The following is a 14529-nucleotide window of genomic DNA, read 5'->3' on the forward strand; positions in this document are numbered from 1 at the left end:
TGTACCTGCATACTAACCTTTTGTGTTTCATGCACAAGTACCCCCAGGTCCCGCTGTACTGCAGCACTTTGCAATCTTTCTCTGTTTAAATAATAACTTGCTTTTTTTTCTGCCAAAGTGCATGACCTCACACTTTCCAACATTATACTCCATCTGCCAAATTTTTGCCCACTCACTTAGCCTGTCTATGTCCTTTTGCAGATTTTGTGTGTCCTTCTCACACATTGCTTTTCCTCCCATCTTTATATTGTCGGCAAACTTGGCTCCGTTACACTCAGTCCCTTCCTCCAAGTCATTAATAGATTATAAATAGTTGGAGTCCCAGCACTGATCTCTGCGGCACCCCATTGGTTACTGATTGCCAACCCGAGAATGAACCATTTATCCCGACTCTCTGTTTTCTGTTCGATAGCCAATCCTCTATCCATGCTAATATATTACCCCCAACCCCGTGATCTTTTATCTTATGCAGTAACCTTTTATATATAGTAACCTCGATAGTTTCCAGCTTTTTGTCTGCCTCCTTTTTAAAATAGGGGCATTACATTTGCAGTTTTCCAGTCTGCTCGGATCTCTGCAGAATCCAGGGAATTTTGGTAATTTACAACCAATGCATCCACTATCCCTGCCACTACTTCTCTTAAGACCCTAGGATGCAAGCCATCAGGTCCAGGGGATTTATCCGCCTTTAGTCCCATTATCTTACTGAGTACCACCTCCTTAGTGATTGTGATACAAGATCTGGCTCTCCAGTCTGGATGCAGTGGTTCCGATTGCAGAGCCATCTCATGATTCAGCACAAAGAGCCAGAGAATCACCTCAGTCCCAAGAGATTCCCCCTTTACACCTGGATACACAGGGTCGCAGCTTTACATCAGAGATTCCACATGGCCTGTTAGAGGCAGAACCGGTCCCTGCCCCAAATATGGCCATCAGCATAGGTGGCAGTGAGGATTCCCTATGTCAGGAATTCCCCTACCCTACTCTCGGTGGGACCTGGCATATGGTGGCCAGTGCAGACCTCTCGCACCAGGGGCAAAAGCGGCCACCACCCAGAAGGCCAGGCTGGGATTGAAGCCTGGACCCCCAAAGGTCTTTTTAAAAACTGGGTACAGTGGGTCCCTTATAAAGGAAGCAGTGATGGGATAGTTATGTCTTCTTTCTTTCTTTCTAGTTGGGAGCCTTACTATCCAGGCCACCTCTGCTGGACTTTCTCTGGCAACTTCAAAATGGCGGGTATCCCAGATACGCCCTTAGTTGCACAGAAACCCATCACTGACGGGCAGATTTGGGAACCTCCGGGATCAGTGCAAAAAGTTCCGGTCGGCACATCTTGGCACTTATGCCTCTCTGTCACCAAGGGAAAGCTACAGGGCAACAGACACTCAAACACACATAAATCATTTATAAGGAAAGAACAAAAGTGAAGGTTGTGATAGGATGGAAGGCAGAAGAGATTAAGAGACAAAAGAGATTTCCAGCATCCACAGTATTTTGCTTTTGTATAAGTGTTTAATTCACTGTCACTTCGCTTCGAGGAATGCCCACCTTGAAGAAGTTCTGCTCGTCTCGCAGACAGGATTTCTGTTTGTCCCTTTTACCTTGTTCATTTTCATTGCTTTGTTTCCCTTCTCGTGTTTGCACCATCATTCTTTTTGTCTCTTAATCTCTTCTGCCTTCCACCCTATCACAAACCTTCCTTTTTGTTCTTTCCTCCACTCCCACCTTGCCCTGCCCCTACATGCTTAAAAACATGTTATATCTCTAACTTTTTCTACTTCTGACGAAGGGTCATCAACCTGAAACGTTAATTCTTAAACGTTAAACCTTAACTCTCCACAGATGCTGCCTAACCTGCTATTTCCAGCATTTTGTGTTTTTATTGCATTAAAGTTCAGGGCTGCCATAATCTTGACAGCCACTAGCAGTACCATCTTTGGCAGAGGGCGGGTAGAGATCAGATACTGGGGGCAAACACCGTTCTATTGGTGTCTCCTTAGTGGAGGCTCTGAAGGCAGTTTGCCTTCATTATCTGATGAAGGGTTGTCGACCCGAAATGTTAACACTGTTTTTCTCTCCACAGATGCTGCCTGACCCGCTGAGATTTCCAGCATTCTCTGTTTTTATTTGCCTTCATTATGTCTCTGCTTGTAGATACAGCTTTGTGTTAAGGCAGGTAAGTGCAGATCACCTCTGGAGCAGTCTGATCTGCCTTACATCCTTTTCATTCTCTTCGATCTCTACCAAATGACAAAAAAGACTGGAATCTCCATTGGAATGTTCTTTTTCAAAATTATATTGCAGCAAGGAAGACTTGTATTTATATAGCTCCTTTCAGTCACAGGACGTCTCAAAGCGCTTTACAGCCAATTAAGTACTTTTGACGTGTAGTCACTGTTGTAATGTAGTAATGTAGCAACTAAAAATCTGGTAGCCAAGTCTTGGCCGAAAACCTCAAAAAATGGTCAAAATTTGAAAAACACCTAGCACAAAGCTAAAAAAAAGGCATATTCTAAGATTAGCAAGCTGGCTGGGTGACCGTTGCTGCAGGGCATTGTGTTTATTCGCACTATTATTGCAGCCTTGCTATTTTTACTATTGGAAAGCGCTTCAATGAGAGGGAGGGAGTTGAGTTGGACGTGGGAAAAAAGAATACCCTAGTGAGCAAAGTCACTCAACTGCAGGCAACCCAAGCTTTGCAATAACATTGGCAAGTGCCATGTGACCACATGTCACGTGACCAAACGTCTCATCATCATCTGACCTCCAGGAACACGTCCAACCAAAATTGCCAGTCCCACTGGAAACACGAGGCCTACATTTGCATGGACGCTGTAATTTGTGGTTTCAGCATGTGTGCAACCAAATCCCCTACCTTTGGGTTGGCACGGCTCCGGCACAGACAGGGTTAAGCAGCGCTTACACTTTTCCCGCTCGCGTCCCGTCGCGCACAGATCACGTGAGCAGAAGCGCCGGGCACTCGGCGTATGCACGTGACTCGGTGACGCGCAACGTGCGCAGGATTCGGTGACGTAGAGCTCAGTTCCCCACCCCACCCCCACGCCCTCCCCTCCGTTGACGAAGGAGGGGGGGCGGTCCGAGCGCAGCGAGCTGCTTTACAATACAAAGAGCCGGAAATGAGAGGGCTGGCGGCGGTGTGACTGACTATCTCGTTCTCCTTCTGCCGGTGCGCCGCGTAATACCACAGCGAAGCAAACGTGTCCGCAGCGCGGTCGTTGCGTTCTTCCTGGAAAGGACGGAAAGAGCGAGAAGAAGAGAAAGCAGGTCGGTGTCTGGGGTGAAGTGAGTTTTATTTCCACAGAGTGACGGTTGGGCCGTTTCCCTGCCGTCAGTGGGCAGTAGACTCGGTAAGGTCACTGCGCATGCTCGCCATGTACCTGTCAATCAGCGGCGACCACAAGAGTTTGTGCAATGCAATGTTACTCGTTCAGTGCTGCATCCAGATCCCCAGACACCACCTATTGCATTGCTTTTGGTTGGATTTGCTGCAAATGTGCTACGGTTGCGGAGACAGCTGCTCCTTCCATCGTAACTTTTGCTTATTTTCTATTTAATTAATTGACTTGCATCAGAATGCATGGCGCATTTAAAAATAGTTCTGGACCATATCAACTCTTTTTTTCAAGTTTAATTATTTAACTGGACGTCTCTGTCTATTTTTGAAATCTGCGTTGTGATAGGATCACTTTTTTTCTTTTGATTTTGAGTGCTTGACTTCAAGCTGCCAGAGAGGCTGAGGGTTTAAATCTGAGGCGGGGATGAGTTTTATGAACGTCAGCTCTCGGATGCTCATTGGAGTGTTATGTAAAGGCCGACAATCTGAGTGATCATCCCACCTTTTGCAGTGTTCCAATCGTTCTCTATAAACAGACTGCCAAATTTCAGAGTCTGTGTTAGATCCACAAAGGAACAAAAGTATGCAAACATTCACTTTCCCATATGAGATGAAATCTAATTGATATTTTGCTTCTTTTGGACTGGCTCTTAATACCATCCCGTGTTTACATTTACATGCAATTAACATTTTTAACGTTTTTAATGCAATCACCAAAAGGTTGCCCTTTCTATGGTGTATTACAGAGGATAATGGATAGTTCTAAGTGAATTAGAAGGCAGTAATCCAGTCAAGGGATCCAGATAATCAGCAGGGCTTGATCAGTTTATGAACATTGAGTACAGAGATTAATAATAATGCTTTGAGATTCACTTTAGAAGTTTTGATTATCATAGTCTAATAAGTGCTCTGTTTCATATTGATGTTTGTGGTTTCCAGTTGAAAATGGTGCAGGTGATGTAGGATTAAAAAGTTTTACCAGTTTCATGACCTGTGGATTGATGATGTGCCTGACTGTCACATTAGTTTATTTCGAACTGCAGGTTGTTAATGTGAACCAGCTTTCTCCTGCTGCCTGTCACTTAATGTACGTATAAACAAAAGGTGACGGACTGCAAGACAGGAGTGACTGCTGTCATTGAGATATTACTGGCCCTGACATCGAAGCATGTGAAACAAGAAGCAACCTGGAGAGGGAAAAATACATTTTGGGATTGACCTAATCTCTGCGTTTCATATTTCTCAAACAAAAATGAATTCATATCATTTTGCACAGAGTAAGATAAGTGACCAAAGAGAGAACTTAAAGGTTTAAAAAAAAATTTTGTGCCAAATATATTTTGTATCTGGTTGACAACTGAATGTAACCAAACATCCTTCAATGAACAATATATGAAGACAGTGCTGTATGTATCAGATCTGTGTATTGTTTATTAATAAGAAATTCTAAGTGGAGGAATAATTTGAAGATTTGCTTAATTTTAGGAAATCCTCCTGTAAGCTGACCAGTGCTTTGCTAATTCTCTGAAATGTCAACTGACCAAATTGAATTTTGCTTGTGCTGTTAGATTCTGTAATTTGTGCAAAGGTAAATATGGCATTTAAAAAAAAATCAAAGTTTACTGAGTCATTTAGGCCAGGCATTATTTGCAGCAACGAGGAAAGGCCGTCGTAGGCCTCTGCCAGTATTGATGCCAGGAGATATGTGACAGTTGGTTCCTCCTTACAGCAGCACAGCCAAGAATTTCAACTTGAGAATTGGTCCTGTACCGTAACTGCTATTATGATTATATTGGTTCAAGCCCCACTCCTGAGACTTGAGCACATTGTCTAGGCTGGTACTTCAGCACAGTACTGAGGGAGTGCTGCATTGTCAGAGGTCCTGTCTTTTGGATGAGACTTAAACCAAGACCCTGTCCGGCCTTTCTGGTGGATATAAAGGATCCCATGATACTAATTCAGAGCAAGGGAGTTCTCCTGGTGTCCTGACCAAAATTTATCACTCAACTAATACCTTTTTTTTTTAAAAGAAAGTGATCTGATACTTGCTGTTTCCTTGCAGTTTGTGGTGGGACCTTGCAGTGCACAAATTGGCTGCCGCATTTCCTAAATTACAACTGTAACTGCGCTTCAGAATTGCTTCAGTGGCTGTAAAGCATGTTGGGTACGTCCCAAAGTCATGAAAGGTGCTATATAAATGCATATTTTATTGGTGCTCTAACATGCTAGGTTGTCTTACATAAATTATGAATATTGGTGTATCTCTTCACTGCTCTTGGATTTGTGTGAATCCAGTATGACCCGCTGCTGTGACCGTGTGTGTGAAGTTGGAGCTGCAGTGGTGTCCTGTTGGTGTTCTCCTTTTTGGAGCAAGAGGCGAAGTCTGAGGTTTAGTTAGCAGCCACAAAAGCCGTTCATAATAAAGATTCAACAGCTTTAACTAACTGCAGTAGGATAGCAAGCTTGAAAAAAATAGTTTATAAAACATAATTGACCCAAGTCCATTCCTCCCAGTCAACTACTCGTACACAGAACATTACACCACAGACTTGGCCCATCAACCATGCAGCAGTGTTTTGCTCCACATTAGCTACTCGATCTAATCCAACTCTTGTGTTCATTCCCCCTGCTCTTATTATTTTGCAAGCAATGATCTAATTCTCTTTTTTTAAGAATTCTCTTTACTTTCCTTCAACAATGGTTTGTGATACAGAATGCCAAAGTCTGACCACCTGTGAAGAATATTTTTGCTACCACTCCCCCCTCCTCCTCCTCCCCCACCCCCTTAATACTTGTGGGGTGTGATAATTAATTTGTGCAATTAATTATTTCTGAACAGTTTTAAAACAATTAAACTATAAACAAAAAAAATTAAAACATCACCTCCAGTCCACCCACTGCCACATGGAATTCATAGAACAGCAGCGATTTGATGAATTTAATATTTTGCTAATATTCAGCAACAGTAATTGTTAATTAAATGCAAACTATTGAAAAAAGCTGGTCTTCCATAAAGATAAATACAATCAAGTACTCTCCATTGCCCTCCTATCCTGTTTAATCTCTCCCTCATATAAACTCTCAATACCAGTATTAATGGGCATCTCTGATCACTTCCTGATATACCTCTGATCACTTCCTTGCAAAACATACACCGCTTTGGGTACTGTTGAGGGGGTTGACTCATCAGGGGAGAGCAGCAGCAGCCAAGTTCATGGCACTGTGGGTGGCTCTGCTGCACAGGAGGGCAGGAAAAAGAGTGGGAGCGCTATAGCAATTGGGGATTCGATTGTAAGGGGAATAAATAGGCGTTTCTGTGGCCGCAACCGAGTCTCCAGGATGGTATGTTGCCTCCCTGGTGCAAGGGTCAAGGATGTCTTGGAGTGGGTGCAGGACATTTTGAAAAGAGAGGGTGAACAGCCAGTTGTCGTGGTGCATATAGGTACCATATAGGATGATGTAGGACCTCACCCCGCTTTTTACTTAAAAGATGAATTTAGGGAGCGAGGAGCTAAATTTAAAAAGTAGGACCTCAAAGGTAGTAATCTCAGGATTGCTATCAGTGCCACGTGCTAGTCAGAGTAGGAATCGCAGGATAGCTCACATGAATACGTGGCTTGAGGAGTGGTGCAGAAGGGAGGGATTCAAATTCCTGGGACATTGGAACTGGTTCTGGGGGAGGTGGGACCAGTACAAACCGGACGGTCTGCACCTGGGCAGGACCGGAACCAATGTCCGAGGGGGAGTGTTTGCCAGTGCTGTTGAGGAGGAGTTAAACTAATATGGCAGGGGGATGGGAACCTATGCAGGGAGACAGAGGGAAATAAAATGGAGGCAGAAGAAAAGTAAAAGTGGAGGCAGAGAAACCCAAGGCAAAAATTAAAAAGGACCACATTACAGCAAAATTCTAAAGGGGCAAAATGTGTTAAAAAGACAAGCCTGAAGGCTCTGTGCCTCAATGCGAGAAGTATTCGTAATAAGGTGGACGAATTAACTGCGCAGATAGCTGTTAATGGATATGATGTAATTGGCATCATGGAGACATGGCTCCAGGGTGACCAAGGCTGGGAACTCAACATCCAGGGGTATTCAACTTCAGGAAGAATAGACAGAAAGGAAAAGGAGATGCGGTGGCGTTGCTGGTCAAAGAGGAAATTAACGCAATAGTAAGGAAGGACATTGGCTTGGATGATGTGGAATCGGTATGGGTGGAGCTACGGAATATCAAAGGTCAGAAAACGCTAGTGGGAGTTGTGTACAGACCACCAAACAGTAGTAGTGAGGTTGGGGACAGCATCAAACAAGAAATTAGGGATGCGTGCAATAACGGTACGGCAGTTATCATGGGCGACTTTAATCTACATATTGATTGGGCTAACCAAACTGGTAGCAATGCGGTGGAGGAGGATTTCCTGGAGTGTATTAGGGATGGTTTTCGAGACAATATGTCGAGGAACCAACTGGAGGGCTGGCCATCCAAGACTGGGTGATGTATAATGAGGGAGGACTAATTAGCAATCTTGTTGTGTGAGGCCCCTTGGGGAAGAGTGAGCATAATATGGTAGAATTCTTTATTAAGATGGAGAGTGACACAGTTAATTCAGAGACTAGGGTCCTGAACTTAAGGAAAGGTAACTTCGATGGTATGAAACGTGAATTGGCTAGAATAGACTGGCGAATGATACTTAAAGGATTGACGGTGGAAAGACAATGGCAAACATTTAAAGATCACATGGATGAACTTCAACAATTATCTGGAGTAAAAATAAAACTGGGAAGGTAGCTCAACCGTGGCTAACAAGGGAAATTAAGGATAGTGTTAAATCCAAGGAAGAGGCATATAAATTGGTCAGAAAAATCAGCAAACCAAAGGACTGGGAGAATTTTATAATTCAGCAGCGGAGGACAAAGGGTTTAATTAGGAGGCAGAAAATAGAGTATGAGGGGAAGCTTGCTGGGAACATTAAAAACTGACTGCAAAAGCTTCTATAGAAATGTGAAGAGAAAAAGATTAGTGAAGTCAAACGTAGGTCCCTTGCAGTCAGATTCAGGTGAATTTATAATGGGGAACAAAAAAATGGCAGACCAGTTAAACAAATACTTTGGTTCTGTCTTCATGAAGGAAGACACAAATAACTTTCTGGAAATACTAGGGGACCGAGGGCCTAGTGGGAAGGAGGAACTGAAGGAAATCCTTTTATTAGGTGGGAAATTGTGTTAGGGAAATTGATGGGATTGAAGGCCGGTAAGGTACTTAAGGAAGTGGCCCTACAAATAGTGGATGCATTGGTGATCATTTTCCAACAGTCTATCGACTCTGGATCAGTTCCTATGGACTGGAGGGTAGCTAATGTAAAACCACTTTTTAAGAAAGGAGAGAGAGAGAAAGCGGGTAATTATAGACCGGTTAGCCTGACATCAATAGTGGGGAAAATGTTGGAATCAGTTACTAAAGATGAAATAGCAGCGCATTTGGAAAGCAGTGACTGGATCGGCCCAAGTCAGCATGGATTTATGAAAGGGAAATCATGCTTGTCAAATCTTTTAGAATTTTTTGAGTATGTAACTGGTAGAGTGGACAAGGGAGAATCAGTGGATGTGGTGAATTTGGACTTTCAAAGGGCTTTTGACAAGGTCCCACACGAGATTGGTGTGCGAAATTAAAGCACATGGCATTGGGGGTAATGTACTGACGTGGATAGAGAACTGGTTGGCAGACAGGAAGCAGAGAGTCAGGATAAACGGTCCTTTTCAGAATGGCAGGCAGTGACTAGTGGGGTGCCGCAGGGCTCAGTGCTGGGACGCCAGCTATTTACAATATACATTAATGATTTTTGATGAAGGAATTGAGTTTAATATTTTCAAGTTTGCAGATGACGCTAAGCTGGGTGGCAGTGTGAGCTGTGGGGAGGATGCTAAGAGGCTGCAGGGTGACTTTTCAGGTTAGGTGAGTGGGCAAACGCATGGCAGATGCAGTTAAATGTGGATAAAGGCCGAATATTATCTGAATGGCGGCAGATTATGAAAAGGGGAGGTGCAACGAGACCTGGGTGTCATGGTACATCAGTCATTGAAAGTTGGCATGCAGGTACAGCAGGCGGTGAAGAAGGCAAATGGTATGTTGGCCTTCATAGCTCGGGGATTTGAGTATAGGAGCAGGGAGGTCTTACTGCAGTTGTACAGGGCCTTGGTGAGGCCACACCTGGAATATTGTATTCAGTTTTGGACTCCTAATCTGAGGAAGGATGTTCTTGCTCTTGAGGGAGTGCAACGAAGGTTCACCAGACTGATTCCCGGGATCAGTCATATGACATATGAGGAGAGACTGGATCGACTGGGCCGATATTAACTGGAGTTTAGAAGGATGAGAGAGGATCTAATAGAAACATATAAAATTCTGACGGGATTGGACAGGTTAGATGCAGGGAGAATGTTCCCGATGTTTGGCAAGTCCAGAACCAGGGAACATAGTCTTAGGATAAGGGCTAGGCCATTTAGGACTGAGAGGAGGAGAAACTTCTTTCAGAGAGTTGTTAACCTGTGGAATTCCCTGGCGCAGAGAGTTGTTGATGCCAGTTCATTGGATATACAGGTACTGTAAAGTCCTGTCCCTTCAGTACAGATTCACACGAGGCATGTAGTGAAATCAAGGTCACTCTGGACCTGCACCTTTATTTCACAGCTCTGGAATGCTGCACTTGCCTGAGACCTGTCCTTGTATACCTGTCTCTTGCAAGTGCACCCCTGGTGGTAAGGTATGCTGGTGGTTCAGGTCATATCTTATTACAGTCATGTATAGCATGTTAGGATACAGTTACATATAATAATGTAAGATACATGACATCACCCTCCCCCAAGGTCTTATTGTCTTTATAGGTTCAGTCTCTCAGGTGGTCTACGCTCTCACGTGGAGCGTCTTGAGTTGTGGTTCAGTTATTTGCCTTGGTGTCTGTTTTTCTTTGGGTGTGGTTGCTGGTATCTCACCTGGGCTGTCTGTTTCGATTGGTGTGATTGTTGTTGACTCGCCTGGGCTGTCTGTTGGGATTGCCCTTTCCTCAGATTGTTCCCTCTGTCTGTCCACCAGGTGTGGTGCGAGTTCCACATTGTAGTCTGCCTCTGGTTCCGCAGTGTTGTTGGTAAATCTGCTTTTGACTTGGTCTACATGCCTCCAGCAGGTTTTGCCATTGTCCATTTGTACTACCAGTAGCCTGTTTCCTTCCTTGCCCGTTACTGTCCCTGCAAGCCATTTGGGACCCCTGCCATAGTTTAGTACAAACACTTTGTCCCCTATCTCATTCCATCTCCCCCCTCGAATTTCTGTCATGGTACTCAGTCAGCTTACGGCGCTTTGCCTCAATGATTTTGTGCATGTCTGGGAGGATTAATGAGAGCCTTGTTTTTAAAGTCCTTTTCATCAACAGTTGCGCGGGGGGGGATCCCAGTCAGTGAGTGCGGACGAGATCTGTATGCCAGCAGCAGTCGCGACAGGCGACCCTGCAGCGTGGGACCTTGGATTTTAAGCATGCCTTGTTTAATGATTTGCACTGCTCTCTCCGCCTGGCCGTTGGAGGCCGGCTTGAACGGTGCCGTCTTGAGGTGATTTATGCCGTGGTCAATTATAAAGTCTTGGAATTCTGTGCTGGTGAAGCACTGACCATTGTCACTGACCAATATGTCAGGGATTCCGTGCGTTGCAAACATGGTTGCGAGGCTCTCCACAGTGGTGGAGGTTGTGCTCGAGTTTAAAATGGTGCATTCGATCCACTTTGAAAATGCATCTATAACTACGAGGAACATTTTGCCCGTGAATGGGCCCGCATAGTCTACGTGCACCCGCGACCACGGTTTGGTAGGCCCGGGCCTCAGTGGAGCCTTCCTGGGGGCATTGCTGAGTTGGGGACAAATGGTGCACCTTCGGACGCAGAGCTCCAAGTCCGCGTCAATACCAGGCCACCAGACGTGGGATCTGGCTATGGCCTTCATGAGAACGATCCCCGGGTGCTCGCGGTGGAGCTCCCGGACAAATGCCTCTCTGCCTCGCAGAGGCATGACTACTCGGCTGCCCCACATCAGGCAGTCTGCTTGTAGTGATAGCTCATGCATGCGCCTGTGAAAGGGTTTTAATTCCTCAGGGCAGGCATCGCGAGCCTCTGCCCAGTTACCGGTTAGGGCACATCTTTTTACTAAGGATAACGTGGGGTCGCTGGCCGTCCAGGCTCTGATTTGGCGAGCCATCATGGGCGAACCTGTGGACTCAAAGACATTGATTGTCATGACTATCTCACAGTCCTGTTCGTCAGACCCTTCCGTGGTCACCAGGGGTAGCCTGCTGAGTGCGTCGGCACAGTTGTCTATGCCTTATGGTATAGTCGTAGGACGCCAGCATGAGTGCTCACCGTTGAATTCGCACCGAGGCGTTGGCGTTTATTGCGTTGCTCTCGGATAGGAGGGACGTGAGGGGCTTGTGGTCGGTTTCTAACGCGAATTTGGCCCCGAAAAGGTATTGGTGCATCTTTTTGACACCGTACACGCACGCGAGCGCCTCCTTCTCTACCATTCCGTACCCGCGCTCCCCCCGCGAAAATGACCTGGAGGCATAAGCTATGGGTTGTAATTTGCCCGCACTATTGACATGTTGCAAAACGCACCCGACCCCATACGCTGACGCATCGCATGTGAGAACTAGCTTTTTACCTGGATCAAAGAAAGTCAAAACACTGTTGGAACACAGAAGGTTGCGTGCCTTATTGAAGGCGCGTTCCTGGGCGTCCCCCCAAAACCAATCGCACCCCTTCCTGAGTAGCACGTGGAGAGGCTCCAGCAGCGTGCTTAAGTTCTGCATAAAGTTCCCAAAGTAATTGAGTAGCCCGAGAAAGGCGCGCAGTTCTGAGTCATTCCGGGGCCTGGGTGCCAGGCGAATTGCTTCTGTTTTGGACTCTGTTGGGCGGATCCCATCCTCGTCGCTATTGTAAAATCCTGTGTCTCCAGTACAGATTCACACGAGGCATTTAGTGAAGTCAAGGTCACTCTGGACCTGCACCTTTATTTCACAGCTCTGGAATGCTGCACTTGCCTGGGACCTGTCCTTATATACCTGTCTCTTGCACGTGCACCCCTGGTGGTAAGTTATGCTGGTGGTTACAGGCCATATCTTATTACAGTCATGTATAGCATGTTAGGATACAGTTATATATAATAATGTAAGATACATGACAGGTACGACATCCAAAATCCGGAGTTCCGGAATCCAGAATGTTCTGGAATCCGGACACCGGGCCTATCCGTGGCGGGGTCATCCGGAAACCGTAAAATGTTCTGCTATCCGGACACTCCCGCCTTGGAGAACCGACTTCGCCCCGCCACGACTTCGTGCGACACGACCTCGCCCCGTCTGACTTCTGCCCACCCCGACCCAACATCGCATGGCCCGGCCTCGGCCTGCCCCGACCCAACATTGTGCGGGCCTGCCCCAGCACCGCCCAACCTCTGCCCCGACTTCGCGCGGTCCGACTTTGCCCTGCCTCGGCCTGCCCCGACTTCACGCACCCAACTTCGCGTGGCCCGACCTTGGCCGGCCCCGACCCGGCCCGATTTCACGTGGCCCGCCCCAACCCGACTTCACACAGCCCAACTTCGGCCCAGGCTCCCTTTCTCCCACCCACCTCGGCTGCCCAATCCCACCTACCTTGGGCCAGACAAGGAACTCCTCCACGGCAGCGCGCCCCGCCCGATCAGGTCCTCATTAGCGGGGCCCGTGCAAACAACCCCATGGCAGTGAGGCCCCAGCCGAGCAACTCATCGACGTGCTTTCTCCCCCCCCCCCCCCCCCCCCCCAGCCCCTTTTGACATTCTGAAATCGGGAAATACGTTCCAAAATCCAGCAAAATGCAAAATCTGGAACGGCCTCGGTCCCGAGCATTCCGGATTTGGGGCGCTGCACCTGTATTCAAGAGTGAGTTAGATATGGCCCTTTATAGCTAAAGGGATCAAGGGGTATGGAGAAAAAGCAGGAAAGGGGTACTGCGGTGAATGATCAGCCATGATCTTATTGAATGGTGGTGCAGGCTCGAAGGGCCGAATGGCCTACTCCTGCACCTATTTTCTATGTTTCATCACTTGCCTCTCACAACCCCACTGGAAAAAAACTCTCCTCATAAGTCACTACAATGGCACTTTTGAACTCTCAATTGCCTAATCTTTGGTTCTTCATTCACACAATACGTCTACAGCTGCAAATCAGTTTAATCACCCCCTCACCTCTGCCTTTGATGTCTTTGTCCCCAGTAAAACCTTTCCTCTCTCTCAGCTTGGCTGTTCCCCTCGTATGGCCCCCTCTTTACTCCCTCAAGTCCAAGGTGCGCAGACTTGAACATATCTGTGGCGCAACTGGTTTAGCCTGTCATCACCAGATCTGACTGGACCACATCAAGCACTATTGAGCCTCTTGCTCTTTTGCCTAAAGTGCTCACTACTACCAGCCATCTCCTTAACCCCTCTCCACTACTCCATTCACCCTCATGTCCAACATGTGTGTGGAGCTCATGGACTTTGTCATTGAAACCATCTGTTCAGCTGCCTCTGCCTCATCCTTGCATCGTCTTGTCCTAGCCCTGAACCCTCACCATTCTCCAGTTTCTCTGTTATATCCTGTCATGCCTTCTCTGAGCTCACCTTATCAATGAGACCAACATTCAACTCTAGCAACCCTATTACCATTAAACTGTGTTGTCGGACTGCTTGTCTGACATCCAGTCCTGGATGAGCTACAATTTCTAAAACCTTTGGCTTCTGCCATAAACTCTGTTCCCACTCCTCTGATTCCAACCCCTCCCCAGCCACTTCCTCTAGTTTGTGTTAGCTGTGGCTCAGTGGGTAGCACATTCGCCTCTGAGTCAGAAGGTTGTCAGGGACTTGAGCGCATAAATCTAGGCTAACACTCCAGTGCAGTGCTGAGGGAATGCTGCACTGTTGGAGGTGCCATCTTTCGGATGAGACTTTAAACCAAGCTCCCATCTCCTCTCTTTGGTGAACGTAAAAGATCCCACGGCACTATTTCGAAGAAGTGCAAGGGAGTTATCCCTGGTGCCCTGGCCAACATTTATCTCTCAATCAACATAACAAAAATAGATTATCTGGTCATTATCACATTGCTGTTTGTGGGAGCTTGCTGTGCA

At 46.5% G+C, this 14529-nt stretch overlaps 1 protein-coding gene across 3 annotated transcripts in view; it reads left to right on the forward strand.

The window, feature by feature from the left end:
- Positions 1-3040: 3040 nt before the first annotated feature.
- Positions 3041-14529, forward strand: part of cab39l (calcium binding protein 39-like) — a 91610-nt gene continuing 80121 nt past the window's right edge. Inside the window, exon 1 of one of the 3 annotated variants that reach the window (XM_070894035.1) lies at positions 3041-3285. The gene's annotated coding sequence lies outside the window, so the exon portion shown is untranslated. Of the gene's footprint in view, positions 3286-3414; positions 3550-3643; positions 3937-14529 lie in introns of those variants that run through there. The other 2 variants (XM_070894037.1, XM_070894036.1) reach the window with 2 other exon arrangements.

The sequence above is a fragment of the Pristiophorus japonicus genome, chromosome 11, assembly GCF_044704955.1.
Source record: "Pristiophorus japonicus isolate sPriJap1 chromosome 11, sPriJap1.hap1, whole genome shotgun sequence".
Lineage (NCBI taxonomy): Eukaryota > Metazoa > Chordata > Chondrichthyes > Pristiophoridae > Pristiophorus > Pristiophorus japonicus.